Below are 12,036 nucleotides of genomic sequence, written 5' to 3' on the forward strand. Positions count from 1 at the left end.
CCCTGGGTCCTCCCCAGGACCCCCTGTGGGTTCAAAATAAAATAAAGGCCACTTGCCTACAAAACTCAGTCCTTCTCTGCCCAGGGGACTTGCCTCTGCTTCCAGGCCTGCAGAGTTGTTTATATAAATTCCAGTCCCATCAGGAGCCCTCCTGCCCAGAGCTCCTCATCTTGTGGCTGCCAGGGAGAGACTTCCTAAGCAGCTCTGGGCCCTGGTCAAGTCAGATGAGACTCTCATTTGCTCCCTGCACCACCTGCAAGCACTCTTTCAGGCTACTAGGTCCATTAAAGGAGCAAGCACAACCCAGTGCCCTGCTACAGAGTGCCACATGATATTAGCACTGTTACATGTGGAAACACCTGGACATGACTGACAAGATAACCCAGAGGCTTCAAATAGGAACTGACAGCATCAAAAAAATTCTGACCCGTTGTGCCTTTCCTGAGTTGTTTGCAACAGAAGAATTGCTCTAATATTTTTCTGCAGTCAAGGAACAAGTGAAAGCTAAGAGCTGGCATTCTCCAGGGGCTGCCTTGAGTCTAACAAGGGTGCATTGAGTCTAAGACAGTTGAGAACCACTGTTCTAGACATCCCCAGCTCAGTTTCTGCATATGCTAGCTAGCTCTCAGAATGCAGAATGTTTTGGAGAAGGAAAGGGATAGAGAGGGGCATGTCAGAAGCCAGGAAAGAGTATAACCCTTCTGACAATTCACAGTTAGGATATGTTCCCTATGGGTGCGTAGCTTGCTTACATAAGTGAGCAGAGTGCTTAGCCTGGTTTAGCTTCCCATTTTCCTGCACAAAGATAGAGGGAGAATGTTTACAAGGCCAACCTGTTGGTATCAAAGAGCAGGGTTTGCCCAATGCAAAGATTTCTCAGTAAGGACTGGCACATGCAGCACAGTGTCATTCACATTGATTTTGCACATGGATAGAAAGTACATGGGGATCAAGAGCATGCATGACCCAGGGAAAATGTCACAGGTGGATACCAATTGCAGTATCTTGCCACCAGGTAGTAGGGAAGCATGAAGTAGTCTATTTGCTGTGAGAAGGTGGCTGACTTGAGATAACAGCTAATATGTGACACCTATACCAGTGTAACCTACACTGGTTTGTTTTTACTGCTGTTTTTAAGTGTTTGGTTTTTATATATGAAAGGTAGATGAAGCTGAGCTCCCAGGAGACAACAAGTAACACAGCAGGAATTTAAAACCCTGGTGGGGTGGGGAATTAAGGGCACAGTGGGCTTTTGAGAACCAATCTTCCAGCTCTGGAGTTCTGCCCTCAAGTGTTGGCTTAGGTCAATAGAAAGAAATGAATGCAGCACTTCCATCTTGTACAAATTCCAATATAACTTTGGACAAGGGCCTGGTAGGGTGGTGTTGAGGTGCCCTGGCAGATGGGGATGGGTGTAGGGATGTGTGCATTGAACATAGCTCATGCCAGTATCATTGCACCCATCTTTTCACCAGCCCTGGAACCAGGCAGATGTTAATCAGAGGACAACACATTGCCATCCTTAGTGTAATGCTGCATCATTCAGGGACTCACATGACCTATCACCAGAGGAGTGTCCAGGGTGTGGCTAAGTGGTAACCATCTTTATTATGCTGTCACATTACCCACTCAGTGTGCCAAGCAGGCAGCAGTATTTGGTGTGGATTATCTGTCTTACTACAGTGGACTCATAGAACAGCACCCAACATGGCTGCTTCAAAGAGCAGGAAGCTCTGCCGGTAAGAACCTCAGGCAGTTCCTGGTCCCAGCTCATGGGAAGCACTGGACTTTGTGTCTGGCATGATCGAGCCAAGAACAGAGATTGTCTTGTCAAGACAGCAGAGGTGTGCCTGTACTGCCACATCTGTGTACCTTAGTACATCCTGCCTACCTGCTCCTGCTTAGAGATGCCAAATCTGGGAATACAGAGAAGCTTCTCTGTTGGTGCCCCAGTGACTGTTTTTGAATAGGATTGAAATAGAATGGCCACGGGAGTCACCCCAGCATGGCTTCACTTCTAGGCTTAGTGCTGTGAGTGGAAGCAAATGAGTGGCAAGTGCTCAAGAATAGGTCCACTAACAGCACAGGGGCCTGGTGTAGACATCCCCTCTATACACACAGTGTACCTCTGTGCAAATTCTAGGGTGGATGTGCTGCAGGGCTCAGATTTTCATGGCTGGGTGGCTGAGAAGGCAAACGTAGTCCCCTGATATCCTCATGAAGGAAAGGAATTGGGCTCTAGGGCAGGTGGAGTGAAAAGCAGGGTGGGATATGACATGGTAGGATTTTCATTAGTGATTTTTGGCAGGTGTCTATATGTGCAGAGACTTGGCACTAAAGTTAATGCCATGTGCCCCTAGTGGCTGGGCAGACCTGGCACTAATGTTAGTGCCGGGTTGTGTCTACTCGTGCATGAATGCGCGTTAAGTAATCACACCTAAATTTGCCATTTTTAATGTGCATTATGTGTGCGCACATGTAGACGTGCACACTTAATGCACATTAAATCCAGAATCCTGGAGTTTCCTAGGCCACACCTACATGGCAAATTTGTCTTGCCAAGAGGGGGTGCCCTCAACTATGCTGCACTGCCCTACATAGTGGCTTCTTTAACCAGCAGCAGTGTAACCATACCCACGTAGTGTTGCAGGTAGGCTAATTAGCTCAAGGCACACTAACTGGCAATGGCTCTCAGTGGCAGTAATTAACTCATTCAAACAGCTGTAGAAAGATATTTCTATACTCTGGTATCATGTCCAGACAGCATGTGCCTGAGTTGGGTGAAAACATGGCTATTTTAGTTCCATTAACCACAGTATCTGCTTTTGTATCTCCATTATATATGTATGCAGCTACAGTGAAGATTGTACCCTTAATATCCTAATATATTAAAGGCCTTTGTCTGTCTGTCCATAACACTTTTGGCCAACTGTGCATGCACCACTGAGAGGGTGGGCAATGATTGGCTGCGCGGGCCCAAGTTTGAGCTGCTGCCAGGAAGTTTGTGGTGGTGCCGAACATGCCTTGGCTGCCCGAGCAGTGGGGCTTCCCCATACCTCGCTGCCTGAGGCTGAAGGGGGGGGTCACAGTTGTGGCACCCTCCTGCTGCCCATCCTTGATGCCCCCCAGAACAGCAGGCAGGGAGGGGGAAGCAGTGGGCAGGCAGGGAGGGAGGGGAGTGGGGTAAAGGGAGGAGAAGCGGGGGTCATAGTGGCAGCTGTTGTTAGGGCTGAGCGGCAGGGGGGGAAATAGGGAAGAAGGGGAGTGACAAGGGGTCCCGACAACAGCTGGCAGGGTGGGAAGGCAGCAGGAAGGGAGGGAGGCTGAGTGGGCCTGGGTGGGCACAGGACAGGGGAGGCGAAGTGGGGGTCATGGTTGCGGCTGTTGTTGGGGCTGGGCAGCAGGTAAGGAAGGAAGGGAGTGAAACAGGAAGGGGAGGAGAGGGGAAGGGGGGGGTCACGGTGGCAGTGCCCTACTGCCTCCTGGCCCCAACGACAGCTGGGAGGGAGGGGGAGGTGGCAGGGAGGAAGGGAGGGGAGACAGGGGGAAGCCCTGCTGTGAAGTAGAGACGGGCGAGGGGAGGGAGTCCCCACATCAGAGACTGGAGGAGGAGGCAGCGGTGGAAGGAGTTTTTACATGGCCAGCCCCAAAGGGTGAATGCGGGGTGAGGGCACGTAAACACTCCATTATTTTTGATTGGCAATTACTTGGTACATACATACGACGAATGAAACCGTGTTGTGTGCATTATTTTAATTGCTTTCCATTTTACTTGATGGGAATATTATGTTTGAACGGTTCAGACTGTGGCAGTGGAAAGTGCCCTAGATTGCCCCATATTGCTACATCTGCCCTGCCAGATGTGCAAAGAACTCATTCCCTTGGACCATGTTACTGGTCATGAGGCTGCACTCTGGGGATTCCCTTTCCCTTGACAGAGCTGCTTTAATGGATTCACAGCCTTGCAGAATTAAGGCAATTCTGTTCAACTGGTCTAACCACTTGCTTGACACAGGCCCAAGCCTTTCCCTATAGACACTTGCATCAAGCCCATGCCCTCTAGTTGAGATACAAACAACAGTCTTTAGAAATACGCATTCAGTTTTGATTGAAAAACTCTTTTAAGTTTTTCAGACAAAAAAAATATGTCCCAGGGTAAGTTGGTCCAGTGATCAATTCCCCCTCCTTCCCCCTTTTTAAAAAACAGGCACCTTTTTTCTAGCCCTGAATTAATCCAGTTTTATGTCCCAGACACATAACTTGGCATTGACTTTTTCTGCTACATATCAGAGTTGTCTTCTAGCAGAATTACTCCTTTGTGTTAGTACTTCCAGACCGTGATCAAGTCATCTCCTAATCTTCTGTTTGACAGACTGAAAAGATTGAACTTTCTGAGTCTCTCATTATGTAGGGTAGATTTTTCCAGATCCTGAATCATTCCTGTAGCTCTTTCCTAAGTCTTGTCCAATTTGTTAACCTCCAGTAATATACAGCAGCCAGCAATGGTCTCACCAGTGCTGTAGACACAGCTAACACCAACTCCTTACTTCTACTCAATATGTCTTTAAAAATCCAAAAATTACATTGGCCTGCACAGCTCCACAGTTTGTTACAGTAACATACAAGTCATAAGCAAGGCATTCATGGCAGATTCCAATAATCGTGAAAGACTGATCTAATGTATGACAAACACCTGGGACAGAATTAGGGTCTGCTCCAACTGCCACTGGAATCAATAAGAGTCATTCATTAATTCAAAATTGAATAGGAGAGGATGAGAGGTAATGCAAGCTCCCCACCCATGGCCTGTCTCCTGCTCACCCAACAGTCTGAACTGATTTTGCAACCTAGGGGTGGGAGATCAATTCATCCTTCAAACCCAATCTATTCTTACCCTGTGACAAAGTGCCCACAATGAGACAGTTCTTACACGAGAAGCTCTGCCTGGATTTATGTCATATTCATATTTAAATGAATGCATGCATTATTTTTCATTTTTCCTATTATGCATCTGCAGCTTCCTTTTTGTTGTGAGTGTTCCAGGCTTAGTGCCCTGCCATGTATTTAAATTCAACAAACTATCCACCCTTATTTGCTGATGAATCATTCTCTCATCACTAAGATATATAAGGCTCATCTGGAGAAAGAGCACAGGCATATAATTTTCCAATTATTTTCCATATATTTATGCAAGACAGTGGGCTAAAACTATGGTCTAGGGACCACCAAGGGCCATGGAGATTTCCCTGGTGGTCCACAACATGGAATATTTGGGAACAAATATAATGAGAAAGCAGTGTTCATGAGAGGAGTAAGTGAACTCTCAGATTACTGGTGACAAGAAAAGGTGGCCCCACTTTCTTATCTAAACACGTTGTGTGTGAAATTAAATGTGTTTGAAATAATCTAGATGAAGTCACAAGAATCTGAATGTCACCGATACATGCCTCTCTCCAGGTTAAATATGGCATTTAGTAGTGAAAGAGAGAAAAGGGCAAAAAATGAAGAAAAATTAAAAAATGTGGATTTTTTTTGTGAAAATTGAATTAAAATAAAGAGCTAAATAAAAACTTTCTGAAAAAGGAATTAAAAAAAGATAATATATCTTTCAACCAGACAGCTATATTAGCTAGACTCATGAATTTACCTCTCCCATCCTAATATCCAACTATGTTTTTTTATAATCTGTATATAGTTCACAGTTTAAACAACATAGACCAGATTCTACTCTTAGGGTCTGAATAGACAGCACATTTATGTCTACATTAAAAAAAAAATTAAAAAGTGAATGTATGATGAAGATCCCTAAACAAGGATAATGTCCACTTTGATACAGAATTATATCTGTAAAAGTCAAAGGTAAAACACCATCAATACAAGTTACACCTCTTTAGGTGTTGTTTAACCTAACCTAGGGTAGCTATTAATTAAAAATGTCAAAAGCTATTACCTACTCCATGGACATGTTTCCATGTGTGCTTTAATGCACAGTAGCCTATTTTACAGCACATTAAAGCATCACTTAAAAAACGGTGCAATTATGCTAATATATAGTAAAATAGGCTACTGCGCATTAAGTATCACTTAAAAACTGTGCCCATTCATTACCTCATATTAAGGCAGCCTAATGTGCATTTGTGTAGTAGCTCATGTAGGAGGTATTTCAGTATCTGATTGCTGTAAATCTTATTTTAAGAATGAATTTCTTGGGTGTAAGAATGGAAGAAAAAGGTAGCGAAGAGAAATTTCTTCCCTTTTGTCATCTATATTTCTAGTAGGGATTTTAAATACATTCGTAAACTAAACTGACTGGCCTTGGAGTTTTTAATACAATTATAATAATCTCGTTTTCTTGTTCTCTTATTTTTCTCATTGCTGTAGTGCCTAGAGGCCCCAGTCATGGGCCAGGACTTCATTGTAGTCTAGAGATCACCAGATGCCATGGAGGTTTTCCTGGGGGTCCACAACATGGAATATTATAGGCACCATGTAACTTCATGATGAAAAGATTGTCCCTGCCTCAAGAGCTCACAGTCTAAGTAATGCTAGCTGAGGGGTTGTGTAGTGCAGGAGACCCTAGAATCTCCCTGGAAAAATGTAAGAAAGTAGAGGTCTAATCACTGCCCCTCTCCCTCACCTTATAGCGGTAAGACTAAAATTAGGTTTAAAGTAATCATCCAGACTCCTGGCACTTTCACCTTTCTTAATCATTTTTGCATCACTGGACCTGAGTAAATCGTCATCAGCATAGACCCCACTGGCCTATGTGCATTAGGAAGAGCTCCTTAATGCACGTGTAGACATGCTCCGTGCTACCTAGTGGCAAGGTACAGTCATAACAGTTTATATAGGGTCAGCCTATGACCCCCAGAATCTATTTTGGACTGTGATGTCAGGGGTTCCTTAGTGGAGCCCTGGGAAGTATCCTAGGGTTCTGCTGACCATAGGCTCTGAGTATTTCACCTGCCCTTAAATATTTTTGATAAAAATAGTCATGGACAAATGGAAAGGATGGTGAGAGAAAGGAAGGGGCCGGGACACAGCCAGAATATGCAGCTCTGCATTTGCCTATGCATGAGTCTACAAGTGCTCCCCCTGAGACTGGTGGTGTATCCCCTGTGAAAAACACCACCAATGCTGCCGGCACTGCCTGTGGGCAGTCACCACTTGCCATCCCCTCCCCCTCGCTGCTGATGGGCAGGCAGTCCCCAGTCACTACTGGCTGCCATCACTGCTGCTGGCATCATCTGCTGGTGGTTGCCAACCACCAGTCAGTGCTCTCCACCCCCCACCACCGATACCACCACAGCCACCTGCAGCAGCTCCCTGCTCAGCCCACTTCTCACACCACTAAGGCTGCCTGTGGGAGCTCCCTACTTGCCACTGTCATGCCCCCACTGCCGCCTGCGGGCAGTCACCGTGCCACCCCAGCCTCTGGGGGCACGCAGTGTTCATGCAGAGATGATTCTCAACTTGATCTTGCTTAAATTTAGAATTCAAAGAAAAAATCACTTAAAAACTGGCGGACTCCTGTTTCATTCTATGGCACTTGATGTTCTTGTGAGTTGATGTTCTTACGTCAGAGAGAAAAACTAACAAGCAAGCAGGGGAAGAGATTATTCACCAAAACAATTAAGTATTTTTTCACAACATGGAAATTCAGGTCAAATTCGGTGAATAGTTTTGAATGAACAAGAACTTGAAGAACAATGTCAAAATCTTGCGTTTTGATATCTCTACAAACCTTTGGGATTTAATTAACAAGTGGCTAAGAAGCTGCTGTGTAAGGACCCCTTTTGCCATACAAGCCAATGGTTAGGTCATTCACCTAGGATGAGGAAGACTGAGGTTCATAACTCTTCTCTGGTCCAATCAACAATTAATTATTTCATACAAGGTTGAACAGCTTCAATAAGTATGACAGACAGCACTCTGTAGTCCAAGAGCAGTCAATAGCTTCATGCTTAGAGGGATACCTCTATTCAAATGTGTTTCTGGGATCAGGTAGAGAGGCAGTCAAACCCTGATGGTCCATGGCCCAGCTGAGTGTTCAAACAACAGAGCTATGGCATGAAAAAGAGAAGAGCTCCTCCTTCTCACTGGCTGTGTGACTCTAGACTCCTATTTTATTAAGAGGACCTGAAAACTAAAGGATGATTTTTTTTTGATTTGCTGAAAATGAATAAGCGTGGCTCCTACAACTGGCTGTATTCATGGCCTAATCCTGATCTCACTGTGTTTTTCCCCAGTGAGGGCGGGATTTGGCTAGCAGGGCTTTCAAGTGGGAAGGGAGGCAAGGCTGGTGGCTTTCAAGAAGCTGCACAAGTTGTTATCTGCAGCTCTCCCTCAATGATGGTGATGGTAATCACAGTGGAGCTTGAGGTTGCTTTCTGCCATCACCAGTCTTCTTCAGTGCCCAACACCCCACCACTCACCTCTGCCTGGCAACCTATCCAGGCTGGAGACCACAGCCTTCCACTCACTCGGGTCTTCCCCGGACAATCACCAAAGCCTTCTCCTGTACTTCACCCCACACCCCGCAACCTATCTTCCCTCTTCTGTGTACTGTTAAATTCTTCTTGTAACATCCCATGGTCACTCTCTTTGCCTGATAGTACACGAGAACCCAACAGTTGCCCCTTTTCGGTGAATGTGGAAAGAGCCTGGGTTAATTGCTAACATTGCCAAATCAAATTACAGGAAGAGGAAAAGGGAGAGACGTTTATATTCTCTATTTATAATACCATGTGTTAGAGTAAATTGTATGTATTTGGAAATTGCATGCAAGATTAAGAGCTCACATGCTGAATTTGGAATGAAACTGGGGAAGGGGAGGAGGGGGAAAGATCCTGAAAAGAAACATATTAGTCCTTTCCCTGGCCCCCATAGAAAAGTCAAAACTGTCTAAGGTAACCACCTGTACTTAAGAAAACACATGTGAATGGATAAAAAAAAACAAACCTTGGGTAGACTTCATCATTCAGTGCACAGAATGTGGGAGGGTGCCATGTTTTAACATGGTGACAGTCACACTCTGCTGACTGGTATCTCCTCTTCTAAATATGGCACAAAGATAAACTTCGTGTCTAATGTAATTTTTTAAGTTCAAACAATCCAATAATGATGTTTCCAATGTCACAGTGACAAAAGAAGGTATGGTTTGCAATTCTCTCAAGGCAAATTATCTCAAGATTACTTTATCAAACCTTTTCTTACATACCAGTTGAAATCTACATGCTGTATATCAAACTGGAATATCAATATGGAGTTATTAAGAAGTGCTGTAACATGCAACATGATATTTGTGGGAGGGTTAGTGATGTCAAGCCCTCAGCTTTGTGTATCAGGGAGGCACTCTTCTGCCATGACTTTATGATGGGAGAAAAGAAGAGTTAATACCTACCCTTGATGAGCATTTGTGGTCATCTGGCCAGGTGCCAGGGGATTGGAAACTAGCTAATGTGGTCCCAATTTTTAAGAAAGGGAGGAAGGAGGACCCAAGTAACTATAGGCCTGTAAGCCTTACCTCAGTGCTCGGGAAGATATTGGAGAGAATCATCAAGGAGCACATCTGTGGGGGGCCAGCAGGGGAGATCATGCTCGGGGCAATCAGCATGGGTTCATCAAAGGCAGGTCCTGCCTCACCAACCTGATTGCCTTTTGTGACCAGGTAACTAAATCCTTGGATGATGGTGTTGCCGTGGACAAAGTCTTTCTAGACTTTAAGAAGGCCTTTGACACTGTCTCTCATCCCATTCTCATCAATAAATTAGGCATTGATGGCTACACAGTTGGATGGGTAAAAAATTGGCTGATGGGGCGTACCTAGAGAGTAGTGGTGGACAGATCATACTCAACCTGGAGAGATGTGAGCAGTGGGGTCCCCCAGGGCTCGGTCCTTGGGCCTACACTGTTTAACAGCTTCATCAGCGACTTGGATGAGGAGGTGGAAAGCGCGTTGTCCAAGTTTTCTGATGACACTAAGATGTGGGATGAGGTGGACACACTTGAAGGGAGAGAGAGGCCGCAACTAGATTTAGACAGACTACAAAAGTGGGCAGATGAGAATAGGATGGGGTTCAATGTAGACAAATGCAGGGTGCTGCACCTTGGGAGAAGGAATCCACAGTATACATACAGCCCAGGGAGTTCCCCTCTTGAAAGCACAGAGGTGGAAAGGGATCTTGGAGTCATTACTGACTCCAAGATGAATGTGAGCCACCAATGTCAGACCGTAGCCAGCAAGGCCATCCATACCTTGTCATGCATCCAAAGGTGCATCTCAAGCCAGTCCAGAGAAGTGATACTCCCCCTCTATGTGACATTGGTCAGGCCGCAGTTGGAGTACTGCATCCAGTACTGGGCACTGCACTTTAAAAAGGATGTGGCCAGCCTGGAGAGGGTTCAGAGGAGGGCCACCCATTTGGTGAGAGGGCAGCAGCACAGGCCCTACGAGGAGAGACTGACGGACCTGAACCTGTTCAGCCTTGGCAGGAGGAGGCTGAGGGGGGACCTGGTGGCTGCCTACAAACTCATTAAGGGAGATCATCAGCAAATAGGAAGGGCCCTATTCTCACCAGCACCACCTGGGTGATGAGGAACAATGGTAATAAGCTGATGGAGAATAGGTTTAAGGTTAGAGATCAGAAGGCAATATTTTACAGTGAGGGTAGCCAGAATCTGGAACTAACTTCCTAGGGAAGTGGTCCTCGCCCCTACCTTGGGCAAATTTAAAATAAGGTTAGATGATTACCTGTCCGGGGTCTTGTGAACCCAGCTTTCATTCGTTCCTGCCTGTGGAGGGATCAGGTTAGATGATCTGATCAGATCTCTACTATGAAACTATGAAATACATGACAGATGTTAACAGCTCTGAGCCAGTCACAATGAATTAATTAAACAATCCCTTTCCCTTTAACAACAGAAATATGCATCTGTCTCTTCAAGTGGTATCCTACTACTTTTCCAGAGCCTCTTCTGAGTCCCAGAGATGGTTCCTGAACCCTTTTCCCTGAAGAGGAACAAATCTTACTTCATCACACAAGCCTGCTTTAATCCAAAGTTCCAGAAGTCATTTTTCAAACAGTTGAAACGGATATTGAAGGACAAAAACATCTGTGTCATTAGACAGCACAATGACACATGTGAAACCAGATGAAACTGCATCAAATAAATGGATGACCAGCTGAGTATCTGTTTCTTCTAGAGCAGCAGACAGATGACTGCATTCCTGAATTCCCTCATCTGTGATCAGTATGGCTTCCCTTCTGTCACTTTCTACTGTCATAGTTCCACTTAACACTGTAGTATGTATGCTACTCTCTTCAAACTCTTTGTTTGCTGAAGAAGGCCAAAACTTTGCCATCTGAACAAGTAAAGGAGTGTTCAGCAATAAATTGAGCAGTTCAATAACTTTTAATTATTTATTCATTAAAATAAGACAGTAGCAAACTCGCACATATGACAAATTCAATAATTATTTTGGCAGGGCAATATATGGTACCAATTTTTTTCAATTACATGAAGGCAGAGCTTGGAGGCCTACTTTCTTTTGTCACTCTGACATTGGAAACATCTTTATGGATTGTTTGACCTTGAAAACATTGGGCTACGCACAAGATTACCTTTGTACCATACATAAAGAGGAGATACCAGTCACCAAAGAGCAGGGGTTTTCAACCTTTTTTGGTCAGGGTACCCCTGGCAGCCAGTCAAGAAGTGGGGAGTCCCGCGGCAGCCAGGCAACAAGGGGGGGGGGGGAATCCCCAGTGCAGTGTGCAGCAATGAAACCAGAAGAGCCTCCAGCAAAACTGGAAGTACCACTGGCTTCCCTGCACTGCTGCTGCATACCCTCTGGGGAGCTTCTAAAATACCCCAGAGGGTACATGTACCCCAGCTGAAAACCCCTGGCACAGAGTGATTATTGCCATGTTCAAAGATTCATAGAATCATAGAATCATAGAAGTAGGGTCAGAAGGGACCTTGTAGATCTTCAAGTCCAACCCCCCGCCTGGGCGGGAGAAAAGACTGGACTCA

The sequence above is a fragment of the Crocodylus porosus genome, unplaced genomic scaffold (assembly GCF_001723895.1).
Source record: "Crocodylus porosus isolate Cpor-Errol unplaced genomic scaffold, CroPor_comp1, whole genome shotgun sequence".
Taxonomy (NCBI): Eukaryota; Metazoa; Chordata; order Crocodylia; family Crocodylidae; genus Crocodylus; species Crocodylus porosus.